This window comes from Eptesicus fuscus, chromosome 5, assembly GCF_027574615.1.
Source record: "Eptesicus fuscus isolate TK198812 chromosome 5, DD_ASM_mEF_20220401, whole genome shotgun sequence".
NCBI lineage: Eukaryota > Metazoa > Chordata > Mammalia > Chiroptera > Vespertilionidae > Eptesicus > Eptesicus fuscus.
Window position 1 is genome coordinate 49,156,767 of NC_072477.1, and position 19,537 is coordinate 49,176,303.

Sequence of the window (19,537 nt, forward strand, 5' to 3'; positions counted from 1 at the left end):
TGTTAATTCTGCCCCATTCAGTGCCTGACAAATCCTTAGGCAAAGGTCAGTGGAAAGTTACCCTGGTTGGGTGGTGACTTGCAGTGTTAGGGTCATTCTAGCCAAAACACAGAGACCTGATGTTTGTTGGTGTGTGTTTTTAATGTGGCATGTTTTCTGAAGGACACCGCTATCAAACTACTAGAAAATCATGGGGGTGCGTCCTGGAGCAATTTGGTGTGAGGTAGACAGGAATGAAACAAGCATCCATTGCACTCCGCATGCATTCTGGGCAGCTTTGCTGTTTGAAATGTGCTGCCTGCACCTGAGTGGAAATAATCAGGTTGCCAGCCTGTGTTTGGCGAGCCATAGAGAAAGCAGCACTTTATTTACAGATTGACAGCGGGGCGTGAAGTGCTCTCCAACATTTTCTCAACTCTCCGCTTCCTGGGTCTTTTTTCCCTGGAAAATATTTTAATATACAATTGATAAGGCCCAAAGGGAAATTTACACATGAAAGAAGAAAGAACTAATAAAATGACACTAGAATCTTTTAATGTTTTTACCCAATACTGTTATAGTACCTCTGATGAAATGGATTTAAATCCCGAGTATCGTGAACTTTGGGTTTGAGAGGAAGCCCAAAGACTGCCACATCCAGCCCCTCGTCTGCTGCTTAAATCCCTCTCAATGTAGCCATAGAACTTTCTAACCAACAGTCATTATTGGAAGTGAACTAATAAAACAGCTTTCCATGCATAAGTCCCCTTTAATAATAATAGCTAGTTTTTTCAAATGCTCACCACATGTATGAGACAGTAGGTGAAGAGTACCCCGAATATACTATTCACAACAACCTCAAAGGGAGATATTTTTACTCACATTTTATAGTTAAAGAAACTGAGGATAACTTGACCAAAGTGCTTATCCAGTATGTTCACAGACCCCTCCAGAGGCAGGAGCTTTTGCAGCTCTTCTTTAAGCAGCTCTGACTCTCAGAAAGTGCTTCCTTATAAGGTGAGTGTGTCTCCCTGTAAGCCAGGCAGTAGGCATTTATTGAATACCTGCTATATTTCAGGCACAATGCTAGGCATTTCAGTTTCAAAGAAATTATGGGTTTGATTCATGTATTTACTTATATTTTATCTCATTTTAAGAAATACTTGGGACAAATTAAAAGGACACTTCTGGTATACAACAATGGCAAAATATAAATATCAGAGAAAGCATAAATAAAATTGAAAACTATTATGACCAAATGAAACTTATACAGTTCATAGGGAACAAGAAAAATCATATTAATTCATTTTACAGTTGACCTGGGCTTCCTGGCAGCCAAAACGAAAGGTCATACACTGTCAGTTCCTAATTCTTATTAACAAAATGATCATCCAAGTGGGATAGCCATGTTTCTGAAATTAAATGGTAAAATAATCTCTCTCATAGGACTTTGTACAGTGAACATTGAGAGATTGACTTGGCTGTAGTCTCAGTGAAATTCCTGTAGGATATGCATTAATACAGTTTGTGCTCTTGTTTTTACAGCATCTTTTGTTAGAACCAGAGAGCAGAGCATTAAAATAAACTTGGCAAACAGGGCAATGTAGGTCAAATATGTAGCTCATGGCCTTCCATCTATATCCCCCCAATGCATAAACCATTGCCTCTGGCACAAAGGGTCTTCATTATACATCTCCATATTGAACCATATCGACATGCTTGAGTCCCAGACTATAATTAATAAGAGTGTAGAGAGCAGGAATCTTCTAAGGTTCAGAGGAATAACCCACCACTATGGGCTGAGGCTAACAGGGGCTACTTCTAGGAAAGCTTGGCCTTTGGACTGAGCTCGACTAAACAGGCATTAGGAATGAGATGGATGAAAGATGACTCAGACGAACCATGATTGATGCTACTCATTCCTTTCACTTAAATGTGTTGTGCTTCTGTTTCATGGGTTTGTGGAGGACACTCACTTTTGGCACCAACTGGAAAGTGAAATGGCAGGGGTTTCATGGGCTCTGGCCAAGGAGCCATCAGCAGTCCCATCACCGATGCTTAGAATAAGTCTCATAAGGCAGATTTGGCTCCAAGCAGCAACCACAGCTCTATTTTCATAAAGTAATTTCACTTGTTTGCCCCAGTTAATATTAATAAGCCCAGGGCTACATGCTTCTACTTATAAGAGCACAGAGATAATAGAATAAAATGTTCTATATAAGAGGATGGAATGTTCAAGCTGAATAGACCTTGGAAATCATCTAGTTCAACCTCCTCATTTGATAGATGAGGAAACAGAGTTGCAAGGACACGTACAGGGCCAGGTTGCAGACAGTCAGATTTACAGATGGGGATGGAACCCAGTTCCTCTAACAGCCAGCCTTTCCCATAGTCCATCCAATCTGTCTGACATCTCCCTAAAGAAGTGGGAACATTGGACCAGGTAATGAGAGAGTCAGGATTTAAACACATCTTCATTCATTTTTATCTTGCATTTCTCTAGCCTCATATTGCATCCTTACATCAATTTCATGTGAAAGTGGATGCCTCATACTTTTCCCCAAAAGGAAGAGATGAGATAAAGAAAAAGTCTCTGCAATGCTGGCAACATCGTGGTCCTTTAGAATCAACCCAAACTTGAGATGAACCAAGTGATAGTGGTACATTTTGCTCTTTGACTTTGAACATATGGAATCTAAGGTTCACTGGATTGCAATTACTATGTGAATACATATATACAGAGCACACAGCACAAGGCCCAGCACTGAGATGCTAAAATGATACTCATTATCTTTATTGTGCTCCAGCCTTCTTTCTTCCTGATGGATCACATGTAAGTCCATATGTATCTCTAAGGGACATGAATCATCCATAACTCCATGTAGTCGGAATGTAGAGTGATCTAATGTTCCTAAGTTACTTACCTCTTTCTCCTGAATAAGTCAGCCTGCGGGTCTCATTTCCATTTCTCTTTCACTAGCCAAATATCCATTTTCACCTACATGGAACCTTCTACTGGCTGGGGGACAAATAAATCACATTTTGAGTGGTCTCAGGACGATTCAGCTTTAAAGGAAAAGAAAGGATGGCAACATGAAGGACATTTGCTGTGTAGGGCTGTCACCAGGTCCCCATTGGAACCATGAAAAATTATGGCGAATAAAATAACATTTTTCAAAATGCGACACTACCCTTAAATGTATCTTGGGCGATAAATGGATTTTGAAGAGAATATTTGAGGGCAATTCATTCTTCAAGCACTCAATAACACATCATAAATGAGTTGCATTATTAATTTATAATAGAATAATTGTTTTTGTCTCAGTATTCATTTTCACAAGCTCTGGCATTAATTTTCTCTTTCTTTTTAATCATCTCAAAATATTAGCACAGACATCACGCCCAGCATGCCACCCTATCTTCACCACCTCCTCCTACAAATATAAAAGTGATTCTGACTTGTAAGCATATAGAATCTTCTGGCCATCCTTTTGGGGTAATGAGTGAATAAGAACAAAAGCAGCCAGCATTGATTGAGATTAACTGTTTTCCAAATATTATGCTAAACAGTTTAACTGTGTTATTTCATTTAATGGTCCCAACAATCCTGTAAGGTAGGTGCCATGATTGTGTCAATTCTACGTCTGAGGAAACTGAGGTGGGAAATCCTTTCCTAAAGCAAAAAAACAAAATACCACCATCTCCACTGAGGAGGTTTCGTGAATACAGGTTTCCCAGACCAGCTCTGTTTAAATCAGAATGTTTGAATACTACTCCCTTTGTACAACACAAAATGCAACTCTCCCCTTTCACTGTACCCAAGTCTAAATAGTGAACAGCAAAGAAAAATGAAGTAAAGTACCTATTTAGTGAAGACCAACAAAATGATGTCTTGGGGAAGGAATTATTTTTTAAACAGATGATCCAGTTGGGTTAATTGTGGATGACATAGTGTTAGGATGACCTTAAGATGACATGTGCAAGTGTTTTGGTTGTGTTGCCCCTGGAGAGTCTGGCCTCCTGGGGGCCAGCCGGCTCTGTCACTCACTCTGCACCGCATCAGGTAGATCGCTTCATCTTCCTGACCCTTCACTATCTCAGCTGTAAAAGATTGGCCCTTGATCCCAACATTCCCAGAGGTTATATTGACCACCACAGGGTAGATCCAAGCAACAGTTTAAACGTTCATCATGAAGATGCTGAGGGAACAACAGCCCATCTTCAGCGTACAAAGACTCAGCCTTGAACCTCACCCTGTCTGAAGGGAGAAATGTATAATTGGACTGCAGAGAGGAAAAAGCCAGGATGAAAGCTTAATAATAACAATACCCAAAAAAAGGCAGTCTTGAAGCATCACGACACTAAAAGCTCATTAAGATCTCTGTCCCAGCTATTACACTCCTAATTGAACAGTTACACAAATAGACGTACAATACAGTCGTGACTCTAATTAAGGCTCCGACCTCGGAATCTAGCAAAAGCTTGTACAGTTCCTGCTCCCCCTTTAAATAGCTGTTCTGGGCAAGCTTGGGGAAGAGAAACTGTCCTATTATGACTTTAGTGAAATAACATGAGAACTCATACAAGTGCCTCTTTTTGTTTATTTTCCCAGCCCATAGCATTCCGCCCACTCTCTACTTCTTTCCTCTCCCTAATGGGAGTGTCTTTCTTTGCCGGGAGAGGATGCAGTTTACCAACTGCAATGGTGTCTGCCATGTCACTGTCAACACTTTTCCTTGCCCATATGCACATCCCAGCTACTAGTAAGAGTCTTAACCGGTAAACAGTTTTTAGTTTCTTTGTATTCTTCCCTCTTCCCTCTTGTCTGACCTTTGCAAGACAGAGGGATGCCAGGGCCCATAGTAGTTCACCTTGGGAGGAGGAGTAAAAAGCAAGCGCTGCCTTTGAGTAAGGAAGAATCCACAGGCTTAGAAAATTTCTAAAGGGAGTTAAAGATCTGTACAGCAGGTCATCGAATAATGTCGTTTTGTCCATCGTCATTTTCTTGTTATGTTGATGAGAAGAAAAAAAAACCTTGGTTCCCTGCCAGGGCCACTGTGTGGAGTCTGCATGTTCTCCCCCTGCATGTTCTCCCCATGTTTGTGTGGGTTTCTCTAGGGGCTCCGGCTTCCGCGCATGTCCCAGAGATGTGCAGGTGAAGCATAATGTCTTCTACACTGTCCCAGTCTGAGTGAGTGTGGGTGTGTGAATGGCCCTGTGATGGAAGGGTGTCCTGTCCAGGGTGGGTCTTGCACCCTGATCTGCCAGGAAGAGCTCTAGCCGCACAGCCCTAAACTGGAATAAGCGAGTTGAAAAGTAATTATCTTCCTTTTTTATTTCTTAATTGTATGTATAGTTCACATTTATTTCAGTGTTTAATATTAGAAGTGTTTGGGGTCATCATTTAAAAATGTGGTGATGTTCTTGTGACCAGAAATATGACATAGGAACTTCATTCTTGTTTATATCAATTAGCCTATGATAAAATGGGTTTTGTTATACCTGGTTTCTCTTAAAGTTGCTGTTTTCAATAAACTAGCAACAATGTTAAGTGAGGCCTTATTGTATACTAGGGGCCCAGTGCATGAATTCGTGCACCTTGAAAGAAACTGTGGGCCGCAAGGCTGTGATGAGCATAGGGGCAGGTCTTGGCCCATCCTCCACACCCCTGCCCAGCCCTGGTGCTGGCAGTAGGTGCGAGCAGGGCTGGCGCCAGCAGCAGGTGCAAACACTGGGCGGGACCATGGCACGCGAGAGCAAAGAATTTTCGGTAACCACAGAGGCTTGCCCTGATGACAGCAACCAGTGTCCCGCCTTGCCTTGGTCTGGTGCCCCCACTCACCTGCTCCACCATCCCGCTGCAGCAGAAGCCCGCTATGTTCCATGCGTGCCCCCGGGTGGTCAGCGCATGTCATAGCGACCGATTGCTCAGTTGTTCCACTGTTTGGTCTATTTGCATATTAGGGATATATATATATATATGATATTCATAAAGTGCCCATTGCCTGTCACTCTAAGCTAATCACCTTCCATGTTATTCAGAGTTTGAATATTCATCAGGTGGAGCCAAGGTAAAATCTAGATGAAAATAATTTGAATTTATAGTTGACCACCTTCATGAATTAGCTTCCTTCCCTCTTAAACCTAAGGACTTATTTTTAAGGCAGCTTAGTATACCTACTGAGGAGAGCCCAGTGACCTAGAATTCCTCTGGTCTCCTTCAATCTGAGTGGTGGAGACTGAGTTTCTGCAGAGCCAGCTGAATGGAGGAGAGTCTAATACCCCAGGATATCCAATGACAAGTTACATGAAGAGGAAGGAAGTTAGGGAGATGTTTCATTTCTTAAAGTGAGAAATAGCTGTCTTTTGCTTGACCGAGGACATAGTATAAGAGAGTCCTCATCTCAACACTGTACATATTAGCCATGCCCTATTGTGACAAGCCACCAACTACCCCAGGGTGACTTGGATGGCCCAGTGAACAAACATTTATGAAAGTGTTTTTGAACAGAAATGTAGCTTACCAATATAAGGGGCTGAGTCTACAAACATACCTAACTCCTCTAGTAGGAATTGATCCAAAAAAATTAGGAGGCAAGCACATTTTTATGAGATATGTAATTGACACAAAGCCACCCCTGCTACGGGTGGTTGACCTCATTATCATCTCTGATATGAGTGTGCTTCCCTCATGCCATTTCCATTCCAAAAACTATATAGCATTACCAATGGAGTCTTTAGGATCTAGTTTTATTGTTGACATCCTCAGGGACAGTTTTCCCAGGGGGTTGAGCTGGAGCATAATCATTAAGAATTCCCTAAAGACCATGCACACATCATTTTTAAAAGACTTTTCCCACCACGTTATTGGTTGATGCATCTGTCAGTCTGAGATGGGATGCAAGGGGCTCAAAGAAGAGAAAATCTCCTGCTCCAGGCCTAGCACAGTTTTGGGGACACAGTAGATGATTACTGAATATTTGAAAAGAGAAATGCAGTTAAATACTAACACTTCCCCTAGTGCGTGGTGAGTGCCCGCATATATACATTGGGTTAACAGCTTTGATATCTATAGCTGTCTGTTCTGAATCTATTAGGAAACTTTAGTTTTGTACCTAAGTAGTAACTGATACTTGTTTAGCATGCCACAACTTACGGAACTGAGGAAACAAAGCTGAAGGTTTTGGTTTCACTTCCTTTGATTTCCACAATATCTCCATGCCTCACTGGGCTATGACTTTGGGTTGCCATTGGGGGAACCACAGTTGGGCCAGTCTTCTGGTGCAGAAGGTGCTGCCTTTGTTGTTTTTGTTAACACGCTAGCAAAGAGCTCAGCCATTTTTAAGGGACAGCTTGTTTAGGCTGGACTTTGGATCACATGAGCTGTATTTTCCTCAGAAGGTTTGACTGAAGCCTTTATGATTGGAAGCTTGAGGTTTGGCACCCTCTCGAAGGTGTCAGGTTTCTCGCTACTATTGACCTTTGGTGCTACGCTTAAACTTTCCATTGACGAGCAAATTATGCATCTGCTATTAGAGAAATGACTGTCCTCTCTTGGATTGGGTTGGACAGCAAACTGAAACTAGTGATCAACACATTAAGAATGGCCTGAGAACACAGATTTGGTTTCAGTCCCCGTCTAAAGGTTTGGATGCTTATCTGAACTTGACTCATCTGATCTCAATCCAGACCATTGAATTTGCAACACGATGCTTGAAACCTCAAGTGAAGACTCCTTGACATCTCTGGTCCTGCCAGCTTCCCATCAGGCAGCCACGTTTCAATGAAATGTCCTCAGACCTTTTGGTACGTTCGGTTCTATTCCAGGTTCAGGTTGTGGTTTCTTTGAAAGGAGTGGGTGTAGGTGGTAGGTACATGGAAACAGGCCACAGGACTCTGCAAAGTTCATCTCCAGGAACTACTACAGAGCTGAGGACCAAGGGCTGAAGGGTGTGCCTTTCCTTAACCATTTGTTCTGACCTCCTGGAGGAGAGAATTTCAGTAGGAATAACTGGATTCTTCAGGTAAATTCCACAAACACTGATGAAGTGGTTCTCACTCCACTCCATCAGTATCTTAAACTTGAAGATGGCCATGAATTACTTAGGGATCTTGTTAAATTGAGGATTGAGATTCTGTAGGTCTGGGTGGACTCAGACTGCACTTCTCACAAGCTCCGGCTGGTGCTGATGCTGCTGGTCCACAAACCTGTAAACATTTTGAGCAGCACGGACCTGAGTGCGAAGTACTGTGCCAAGTGTGGGTAACACAAAAGGGAGGAGGAAGAGGAGGAGGAGGACAAGGCCATTACCTAAGGGAACCACGTTGTGCTGGGGAGACAGAGAGGTAAAGTCACCATTCCACAAGTGATCAGGGCAGAGGGGGAGGTGACTGGGGCCCTGTCAGAGCCCTGAACTGGACTTAGAGGGGAGTAAGGAAGCCAGAAAGGAGTCTTAGGCTGAAGCAAGAGCCTGGGGAGAAGGGAAACCAAATACAAACTGATCTTCTTTCTGCAGAGCAGATTCCTAAAAAATCGTCCACTTCATTCCCGAGCCCTGGGGCCGGGGGGTGGCGGGGAGGGGGATGAAGCCTATGAAAGCACAAATCATTCCAGTGGCAAGTAAGCAGTCACTCATGTCCAAGGGCACCAGGCCTTCTTTCTGCTGCACAATATCATAGAGCGCTCAGAGGTGGATGGGGAGAAGCACCAGGCTGAGGGACTGTGAGCCGCTGAAGCTGCGGAGAAGTCGAGCGCATGGACCTGAGTGCGAAGTACTGTGCTCAGTGCTGTTTGCAGCCTCGCCTTCATTTCTTGTGGACTGACCAACCTGGAGTTTTGCTTCTTGCCTTATGGGGGATGGATTTTCTTTCTGTTTAATGAATCTGAAAAGTCAGAGTGAGATGCAGGCAGATTGCTCAGTTTCCCCGGGTTTTTCCTCCCCTTCCTGCTGCCCACGCCTGCCTCTCTGTTCCCACCATCCCTTGGAATCCCTCCCTGAAATGAGACTCTTTCGCATTGCATGTACTGCAACCCTTCTCAGGCTTGGGCTCCACGTGGGCCTATCAGACTTTCTGATCCCAACTGGGAGAAGCCAAGCATTGCAGTCCAACTGTTGTCCAGGAAACAAAATCACCTGCTCTTTCTCTTTCACTGAGCATGCCCAGTCTTGGCTCCACCAGAACATGTCTTGCCATAATAGTAACAACAACTTGCTTGGAGATTTACACAGCTCTCATTCTCAAGCCTCCCACCTATCCTGGCAAGTAATTAGGGCAGGTACTAGCATTCTTATCTCTATTTACCAGCTGGGAAAACTGAGGCTCAGGAAGCCACAGCTCATAATGGTGGACCAAGGGTAGGGATCTATTATGTATTTACTATGAGCAGGCCCTGCAGTAACCTTCAGTCAATCTTCACAGCAACACTCCAGATTTCAAAGAGGAAACCAAGGCTTAGAGAGACCAAGGAAATTTCCTGTAGTCAGTGGGTTTCAATTGTCTGATCTCAGAGTCCTCACTCTTACCCTGTTGCCATGTAGCTTCTGAAATCGTTCCACAGTGCATTCTGCCTTCACTGCACCTCTCGGGGCCTTACTTTCTCGTCTGTGAAATGGAGGCGCTGCCTGTTATCTGTGGGACATCCTCCCAGCGGGAAAGGCTGCGATCCTGTAATTTTGTCTCGAAAACCACAGTTCTTCACTGCCAGCTTCTATTCGATGCTAATCATTTGGCTTAATTATGTTTAACGCTGAGTGTGTTCTACTGCGGCTGTCAACACACATCAGTTTGTGAGGCTGCCGGAGTTGATAGCTGGGGGATAGCACCTGTGTATTCAGCAGCCAGGCGGGCCTTCTCCTTGGCTGCATGTTAACTTGTTCTGCCTTAAAGTTACCCTGTTCTGTTTATACTGGAAAGAAACGGGCATACCTTCAGCTACAAATACCCAGAGAGCAACATCAATAACCTTTGGCTGAATGTAAACTGCTGGTTGTGTTCCAGAGCCTGGCATCCTGTGTCGCTGGGGTATTCAAGGTGAAGACAGCAGAGACTCACACATACACTGAGTGGCCAGATTATTATGATCTCTGAACGCATAATAATCTGGCCATTCAGTGTATATCCTGTGTAATAAAAGGCTAATATGCAAATTGTCCCCCGACCAGGGGTTCAACCAGCAGGCAGGCCGGCCAACCGCCCATGTCCCCTCCCCCTGGCCAGGCTGGCTGGACCCCACCCATGTACGAATTCATACACCAGGCCTCTAATATACAGATATATATACACTGAGTGGCCAGATTATTATGCGTTCAAAGATCATAATAATCTGGCCACTCAGTGTACATACATTTTTTTCCATGTCAGCTGTATGAGCAAAGAGAATTTCAGCCTTGGGCTTCTCCATGATAACTCTGCCTCCTGCGTAGCTCCCCCTCTGGTTGAAATCTCCTCTCATTGTTTCCCTTCAAGCCTCTGGAGGTGCCACGTTATCTAGGCGGCTCTCCCTAACATGTTCTATCTACTCTCATGTGTCCCTGAACTTCCATCCATCATAGCCCTTGCCCCACCATAATGAAAATGTCTCATTGCTTTTCTGGCAGAGGGACCAGCCATATGTCATTCATCCCTGGATGCTCTCCACTAATTATTTATTGAATGAAGTGTGGAAGAATGAATGAATCCACATGCCTTTCTCTGTGTTCACCCTTCCAGTGTTCCACGTATTCGGAACAAGATTTTACTTTATCTTTCTGATATTCCCATCATTTCTCCTTCTTCTTCTGACAGATTTGCTCTAAGTTTATCCAACCACCCTATCTTGCCTCCTCTGTGCCTTCTGTATCCAGAACAGCATTCCTTCTTCCTCCCTTTCCTTGCCCTGGACACTTCTACGATGAGATAGGTTCTCTGTCTTCTGCCTCAGAAATGGTACCCCAAACTCTGTTCATTCTCCACACGTTCTTTGGCCAGAAAATGGGCAGCACTGTCCCTGGTGCCCAGTTGAAGTAAACATGCTGTTTTCAGGTCTGGTCTGTCTTCACACTACAGAAACCCTCCTTTTCCCTTGATCCACACACAATGTAAAATTTTATATATTTTAGGATAAGAAAGTATCAATTTATTTGCATCAATAACTTTTCTAAAATCTGGCTTGTCTAGATAATATTTGCTCTTATCTAAAGATCCTTATAGTTCTAAAAAAAAAAAATTAAGTCTACGATTCTACAAATCAGGGATGGATCTCACCCGAAGGGGCTCCATTAAGGGGACCTACTACCAGCCCTCACATCTTAACAGGTGACTGGTTGGTAAAAGGGAGACCTGACCAAGGTGAATGCCATTGTGCATTATTGCTAGGGAGAGAGTTGGAAGGGAAATGAACTAGTGAGTGTTGGGGGGCATTTGAATAGCTTCCTCCTTGAGAGACAAAACCTATCGTGCCACTTAATGGTGGCCTGGAACATGTCAGAAAGATGGTTTTATCTGAGCTTTTTTCTAGTTGTCTCCCATATTTTCTTTCTCCACTTGCTGAGTTTCTTAGGTTGGCAGTGACGATCTTCAGACCTGAACAGGACTGTGACTGGTGAGGAAGGATCAGCACAGCCATGTTTAACTCAGTGGGTTTAAGGCTCACTGGATACTGCTAAAAGTTTAGATGCTCAGAACTGTTCTTAGGATTCCCAATTTAATATACATATATGGACTAAGCCCAGAAATCTACATTTTATTTTTTATTCAAATTTAATATAGGAACAAGATTTTTAATATATTTTATTGATTTCAGAGAGGAAGGGAAAGGGAGACACAGATAGAAACATCAATGAGAGAGAATCATTGATCGGCTTCCTCCTGCATGACCCCCACTAGGGATGGAGCCTGCAACCTGGGCATATGACCTTGACTGGAATCAAACATGGAAGCCTTCGCTCTGCAGACCAACGCTCTATCCACTGAGCCAAACTGTCTAGGGCATGGGGTTTTTTAAAAATAAGGAAACATTATAAAAGAATAAACAACAAAATGTAAGACCACTCATTTGCCTTCCAAGACCAGAGTCCAAATTCTCCCTGCACAATGGGAGTATATGGCAAAGTGAGCCCGGACATCACTGAGCTTCAATTTCTGCCCTTGTTTGCCTTCATAATTATGTGACTAAATATGACAAGTTCTAGCAGGTGAAATTCTATTGCACTGGTTCTAAACTTTTGGGGGGCAGATTGGAATAGAATGGCAAAGATCCCTGAAAAATCTGATGAAAGCACAACTTTTTTAGACACACGCATGGATTCCTTTGGTGAGGGGGGCGGAGAGATTCCAGATCCATACATGTCACATGAAAAATCTTGCCCATGACAAGAATTGCTCATCTGCTCAAGATGGCTCCTTGTAGCTGCAGAGAGCCGAGCGTGTGGGGAATGCCTCAGAAGTTAGGCAGGCTCCTGTACAGTCTATCCCCCACCCCCTGCTTATTTTCTACATGAAAGGCAGGGAAACATCTCACTTCTTTGATACCCAGTGTTCCAGGAAACTTTAGAGAACAGATTTCTCCTGCATCTTACAAAAGAGCTTGTGTCTACCGATGAGTTATACGCAGGCCAATGAAGAGACAGTCCCAGTAGCATCATTAGTGTGGTCAGGCACACAAACGTGATCTTAAGCTCTGCCCCAGCCTCTGAGCCTGAGTCAGCTTTGGAATTACTGTACTATGCTCAAAACCACCACAAGCATCTTTTCCAGACCTGTTCACCGGGTCAGGTACAGAACTTGAGAAAGAAACCCTTATTGCTATATTGGGTGATTCTCTGGAGTTTTGCTGATACTACAATCAATTTCTTCCTGGTAAGGAAGGGGAGAAATATTTTTGAACTCCTGAACTATCATTCCTGCCTCATCCTCTATACTTGGCAGGTTTGAACTCAGATTCTCCATTACCTGGATGAATTGATAAATGCCAGATGCCTTTATCTAGAGCACACTTGGAGAGACCAAGATCACAACATAATGTTATGGTGGTTTTAGGGGATAATTATGATAAAGGTTTGTTACTTGTGTATTTTTGTTGCTAGGAAGCTTAACTGAAGTGCTACAAGTTGGTAATTTTGCTTCTGATAGCTACCCACCAAAGGCCACGTTCAGCCCATGCTCATGCATGTACCATTGTGGCTTGTTTTACTTATCTTGTGGTATTTTACATATCACCCACCTAAACAGTTGTGTGTCTAGCATTTTTCATATTCCATTTAATCATCAACAGCAGAAAGTCTTCTCTAGGAGGTCCGAAAAGCAGCATTACCTTGAAAGTATAGGGATTGGGGTCATCTCAGAGTGGATGTTATTATTAGATAATAATAATAATAGAAACTAGAATTGTTTATATTTGTATTGCACCTGATCATTTATAAAGGACTTTTCCACCTTTTACTTTTCCACAAAGAGTAAATGTGAGACCTTAAGCTGTAGATTACTGAGGACCTTAAGCTATAGATTACTGAGATCATTCTTACTGTCCAAATGTGCAAAGTGTTGAATCAAAGGACAGGAATGATAAAATGTGACATAAATTGCCCATCAGATGTGGGCAGTAATTGAGATTTGATTGCAGGTCTAACTGACTCCAAGTCGTGTCCTTCCAGTTCATTCTGTGTTCAAATTTCTAAAATGCTGTGAATTAGATAGCAGTATTCAGCTTGTATTTGGCCACGATGATTGGACTGTTCATGGAACCACATGGCTAACACCCTGCACTACTGTATCAAGACCTGCCCTGATATGTTTGTTGTGAGCCCATTTCCATGCCAATGTGATGTCCTGAGATGTTTTAATCATTGCTTTCTCCTTCTTCTTTGATGTCTCCTTGCGGGCAGCAGGATCCCATTTGTTACTCCCCCGATTAAGTCAGCAGTCTTGTAGTCTTTTGTAGAATGTGGAAACTTCTCGTTTTATGCCTTGTGACTCTGCTTCATGGAGCCGCCAAGAGAGATGGCGGAAAAGGTTACAGTCACTCCATTTCTCTAGTACCATCTTCTCCTGAGAGCTGATCACTAATTTTGGTGTCAGAGCAAGAGTCATTTTGAAGCCTTGTGAAAACCTACATCCTCCCCAGAAATGCAGACACCCCTGACCTTTGTGCCTGGAGATAATGGCCAAGGCTGAGGCACAGTGACCTTTGGGCCGAGAGTGGGTGGCAGCACTTTCTTTTCTGTGACATTCATTTTGCTTTTCTCTCAGTCTGTATTTTTAATTGGACGCATGTACAGTGTGAATCTGCCTGATTCTCCTCCCCCTCCCATCTCCCCACATCCTGAACTCTGAGTAGAAAGATTGTGTCTGGCTGGCTCTTGTCATAAAGGATTGCTCTGGATGCTAAGCTAGGGGTCGTTACTAATTGCCACAGTTCTAGACACAGAGGGTATTATGGGTGACCTTTCAATTGGAGATCCCGTTAGCAGAACAGGGCCTGTGTCCCACCTGGCCCAGCCCATGCTTCTTTCTCTGTTCATTTTACCCCCGTGATCCCATGAGATGAGCCTGGCACTTGGATTTTTTTTAAACGGCATGGTTTATTGCACCAGAGCTCTCATCACTCAAGGGGAGCCACAGGCATGTAAGCCATTTCTTCAAGTTCCACCCAGGATTGTTTCCTCCATGAAACTATTTTCTGCAGACTCCTCCGTCCCCCTTCTTTCCTGCCCTGGGCTGCAGGCAGCTCAAGCCCATACCAACCATCTTCTGATTTGTTCCATTTAGTTCTTTATTATTTGCTAACTCTGTAATGTTTCCTGATTACTTTCTGCATGTTGACCTTGTTTCCATGGACTGATTTTTTTACTAACCAAAGAGATGCTGGCCACCCAAATTTCCTAAGCACCTACTATGTGCCAAGTTATGTGTTAGGCACTTCATACATGGTTTCATTTAATGTTCACAGCACGCTATGGAGTTAGGTGTTGCATCCCTGTTTTATAAATGAGAGACTGGAACTTAAACACACCATGCATGTTATAAACTTGCCAAGGGTCACACAGTGCTAGGAAGCAGGGGAGCCACACTGCTGTGCAGCCCCACATACCAAGGCAGGATGCCAACCATTGGGTGCCTATTGGGGGTGGGGTAAGCTCAAAGTGTGTTCGATGATAGACTCCTACAGGTGCCCAAGGACAGACCACCTTACCTCTGTGTCACACTCCACACTGCCAGGTGCGTGGTTGGTGTTCAGTAAGACCACCACGATGGTGTTGTTAAATGTGACATCTTCGAGTAAGGAATGCCCCCCCCCCCCCCCACCGCCACTGAGGCTCAAGCCCTGGTGCATAGCTGAGGCAGGGAGACTCAGCGTGGGCACATCCTGGGCCCTGGGGAGACCCATGGGAAATGTGGCCGAGTCCTGGCCCACATGGAGATCAGAAGCACTTCCTCCTTCTTCAGAACCATCCAGGGAGCCAGAAGAGAAGTTCTCAGAACTTATATCTGGTTGGCACGGTGACCTCTTTGACAAAAACTGGAGGGAGGAAAACTGTTGTGGGGAAAAATATCACACACACACACACACACACACACACACACACACACACACACACACTGCCATAAATCAAACAACTGGATTATCCTGAATGTAGAAAAACTAACCGCATGCCAAGATTTACTTCCTTCCCCTGTGCGAAATTCCTTTTATTTTCAGAAAACTCAGAGTAAGCGACAATGGTCTTCTCTTACTCTGAGTGGTATGACTTGGACAGCCTGGGACCTAGAACACTCCCCCCATTCTTTTGGTACTTCAACCCTCCCTCCACCCAGGCATGTGGCTGCCACTCCTCCCAGCTCACCCCAGCCCAGGCCTTTCACACAGCAGCCAAGGGACCCCAAGGGTCAGGTCAGAGCAGTCCTGCCTTCTTCCTGGGGGGCAGGAGGAACAGTGTTTCCAAAGTGGCAGGATTGACACCTGAAATTGTCCACGGGGATGACAAGGTGCCAACGTCTTAGAAGAACACTGTGCTTTTATGTCCTGCCAACTTTTGAAATCCAGTTCCTGCTCGCCAATCATCATGTTCCATATTGAGGATTATGGAGGGTTTTTATATTTATATGTATGTGTGCATTGTTGTTCTGATGATTCAAGCAGCGGGCTAGCGGGAAGCTTAGGCCACCTCGGGGAGCTCTTAACAAGAGACTGGACAGCAGCAATATGTTACCTCTTTTGTTTGTGCCGCATCTTCACACCCACTCACTCAGCAACAGGCTGAATGAAATGGGCTCTGGTGCTTTGTGTGAGGAAAAAAGAATGAAAATAATGGCCACTCAGGCAAAATAAAGCTTTTTCGTGCTTTTCAGAAAGTGGTCTTGTTTTCATTGTTGTCTCTGTGTTCACATAATGGCCTTATCATTGTCCTTCATTGAAACACGCCCAAAGCAAGGAAAACATCTCACCCTGCACACAAACAAATGCGTGTTCTTAAAGTGATCAACAAGCCAGGCCTGGGCCTGGGAGGGCTGCTGGGCCCAGGGTGTGGGGCAGGTGACTGGATCGCAGGAAGGAGCTCGTTAGGAAATTATTTTTGAAAATTAGGTTTTGTCTGCAAGACCTTGAGAAAAGGGAAAACGTGATTTTCACCTTCATCACCACCCTAGTACACATTGATCGGCACTGACCATGCTCCAGGTGTGGTGTGGAGTGACTTTTATGCATCCTGTAATCTTCACAAAACCCTTTGTGGAATATATTAGTATGACCCCCATCTTAGATATGATAATCCTAAAAGCAAGTCACCTCCCTAGTGTCACTCATCTGGGCAGTGGTGGATTCAGGATTTGGATCAAGGCAACATTTGACTTCGTACACTATCTTTTTACATACACTCTAGGATCCTCAGAGTCAAGCCTCCCAGGCTCCCAAATTAGATGAGATGACTCTTGGATGAGGATGGGAATTTTAAGGAGGGTTACCATGGTAGCCTGAAATCAGTCATTGCAGGAGTATTTACCTCACAGGAATTGGCAAGCGCTGCAAATCAGGTTGTAGTTGAGGTTGTCGTTGTTGTGGTGGTTTTGAGAGCTGGTTTGCCAGCACACCACTGCTTATGCCTAATGCCCCACCACTCATTTACCCCAGGCATGTAACACCTCCACTGGCCATTGTTTTATCATGTGCCCTCTACAGAAACTGTAGGAAGGAAAGGATCATTGAATTCTTTGTATCTCTGCAGTACCATCATGGTACCTTGTGAATAGTAAGCACTTTCTATCGATATTGTTCATTTCATCTACTTGGGTATAATTTTCATGTACAATTTTTCAGATGACATCCAATTGGTTAAAAGTGAATCTTGCCAATAGCCAATTGTCATCATTTATTTATACATTCACTCATCAACCATTTATTCATACCAGGAGCATTTACTATGTATGGGATACTGATTTAAATTTAAGCACAGTACCTTGTGGCAAACACAACAGTGGGGGTCTCTGCCCACAGGGAGCTCAAATTCTAGTCAGGAGAGACAGAAAATAAATAACTAAATAGATTAATACATAAATTAGATTGTGTCTGACAGCAATAAGTACTATGAAAAGAGTAACCTGGAAGGGTAGAATAGAAGAAGTTAGGGTTGGGTGGTACCAAGCCTCAGACTTGTATTCATTTCCTTTTGTAGCTGTAACAAATTACTGCAATGTTGCGGCCTTAAAACAATACAAATTTGGTATCTTGCAGTTCTGGGGTTCAGAAGTGCAAATTGTGTTGGCAGTTCTGTGTTCTCCTTGGAGCTCTCCGGGAGAATCCATTTCTTGCCTTTTTCAGCCTCTACACACTGCCTGCGTTCCTGGGCATTGTCCCTGACTCTGCTTGTATCTTTGCATCTCTTTCTGTGACTCTGGTTCTCTTGCCTCCTTCTTTTTCCTCCTATGTGATGTCATTGGGCCTGCCCCAATAATCCTGGATGATCTCCTTGTGTCAAAATCCTTAACTCAATCATACCTGGACAGTCCCTTTTGCCAGTAAGGTAGCATAATCACATTTCCTGGGCCTTAGAGAGTGCCATCTTTGGGAACCATTATTCTGGCTATCACAAGAAGGAAGGGAAGGACTGACTGGGGAGGTCACATTGGAAATAAGACCCAGATGATGGAAACAGATGAGGGAAAAATATTCAAGATAGAAAACCAGCCTGCAGAGCCCCAGAGCGTGGTGCAAGTGAAGTTTCTGGGGAAGATACCAGCCTACACAGGTGAGCAGCCAGGGGTAGGCTGAGCATAGGCAGGGCCCAGGGAGCTCAAAATCTCCAGGCCAGGGTCAGAGCAGGGATCATTCTGAGTGTGATGAGGGCTGGCCGAGGGCTTGAGAGTTGTGTTTTTCACTGGGTTGAGCCATGATTCAATGGGAAATACTTTTCTGGTAATCATCTGAAACAGTAATGTCCAGTAGAAATATAATGTGAGCCGCATTTCTAATTTTAAATGTTCTAGTGGCCATATTTTATAAAGTGAAAAGAGACAGCGAAAATTCATCTTAATAACAGGTTTAATCAAGCCAATACACCCAAAATGCTATCATGTTGACATGTAATCAATATGAAAAATGTATTAATGCAACATTTTACATCCTTTTTGGGGAATGTACTACATCTTCAGCATCTGCTGTGTGTTTATGGTTAAAGCCCATCTCACTTGGGACTGGCCATGTTTCAAATGCTCAGGAGCCACCTTTGATGACCATTTGGGGCCAACATTTAGTGCAGTGAATGACCGTACACTTTCCTGAGTCCCAGACAACGTCTCCTCAGGCTGTTCGCAAAAGCAGTGAATAGTGGGATGTCTCAGAGAACATGGGGCACATATCACTCCCATTAGCTATCCCCAATTTCTGAGGTTCTGAGTAGCCCATGGGGAGCGAAGGATGGAATAGCAACAAAAAAAAAAAATGCCCTGTGGTGGGCGGGTGGGGGCTCCAGACTCTGAGTGGGCTCTTGTCTGGCTGGACCCTCTAAGGAATAGCTGTTCTAGCTTTGTCTTTAAGTTCACCTCTGTGTCCACCCCTTACAACTTTAATCCCCAGCGGGAATTTTAGCCAAAGCCAGACTTTTCTCATTTCTTTATAGACAGGGCCATTTATTCAACTCATTATACCAATATTATTAAAAACAAGGGCAGAGGTCAAGAACAGGAAAAATTCAATGAAGCAATGAAAGGGTATCAGTCACTAGGGAAAGAACTCTACCCCGGTCCCTTCCAAGCTATTCCCATGCTCTCTTGTGCTTTTATAGTGACCCCAACGCTAACCACAAAAGTCGAGCCCCAAAAGATTAGGACCAATAGAATATCACATACATCCATTTGGATTTTTTTTTACAGTGATGTTACATTAAAAGGGTTTATGAAACAGAAAATAAAGATACAAATTAAACATGTAGGTCATGGTGGTTTGCATAAAGGCCAGCTTCTGCGAAGCACATTCAATCCTGCACAAGACAATAAAAATAACAGCAACGTTCATTAGAATATCCCATTTAGGGCCAGAATCTGCACAGCACACTCAGCCTTCAGGAGAAGGGTTGGTTCCAAGTTCCCT

The 19,537-nt window shown here is 43.8% G+C and overlaps 1 long non-coding RNA gene across 2 annotated transcripts; it reads right to left on the reverse strand.

Moving 5' to 3' along the window:
• Window positions 1-371: 371 nt before the first annotated feature.
• LOC129149149 (uncharacterized) lies at window positions 372-7,197 on the reverse strand. Of its 2 annotated transcripts, none has more exons than XR_008556116.1 (3): window positions 7,136-7,197; window positions 2,904-3,045; window positions 372-441 (listed from the first exon to the last, which is right to left on the reverse strand). It is a non-coding gene; the product is annotated as an uncharacterized LOC129149149 (long non-coding RNA). The 2 variants fall into 2 exon arrangements; XR_008556117.1 differs by lacking the exon at window positions 7,136-7,197 and adding an exon at window positions 6,161-6,234.
• Between the last annotated feature and the right edge of the window lie 12,340 nt (window positions 7,198-19,537).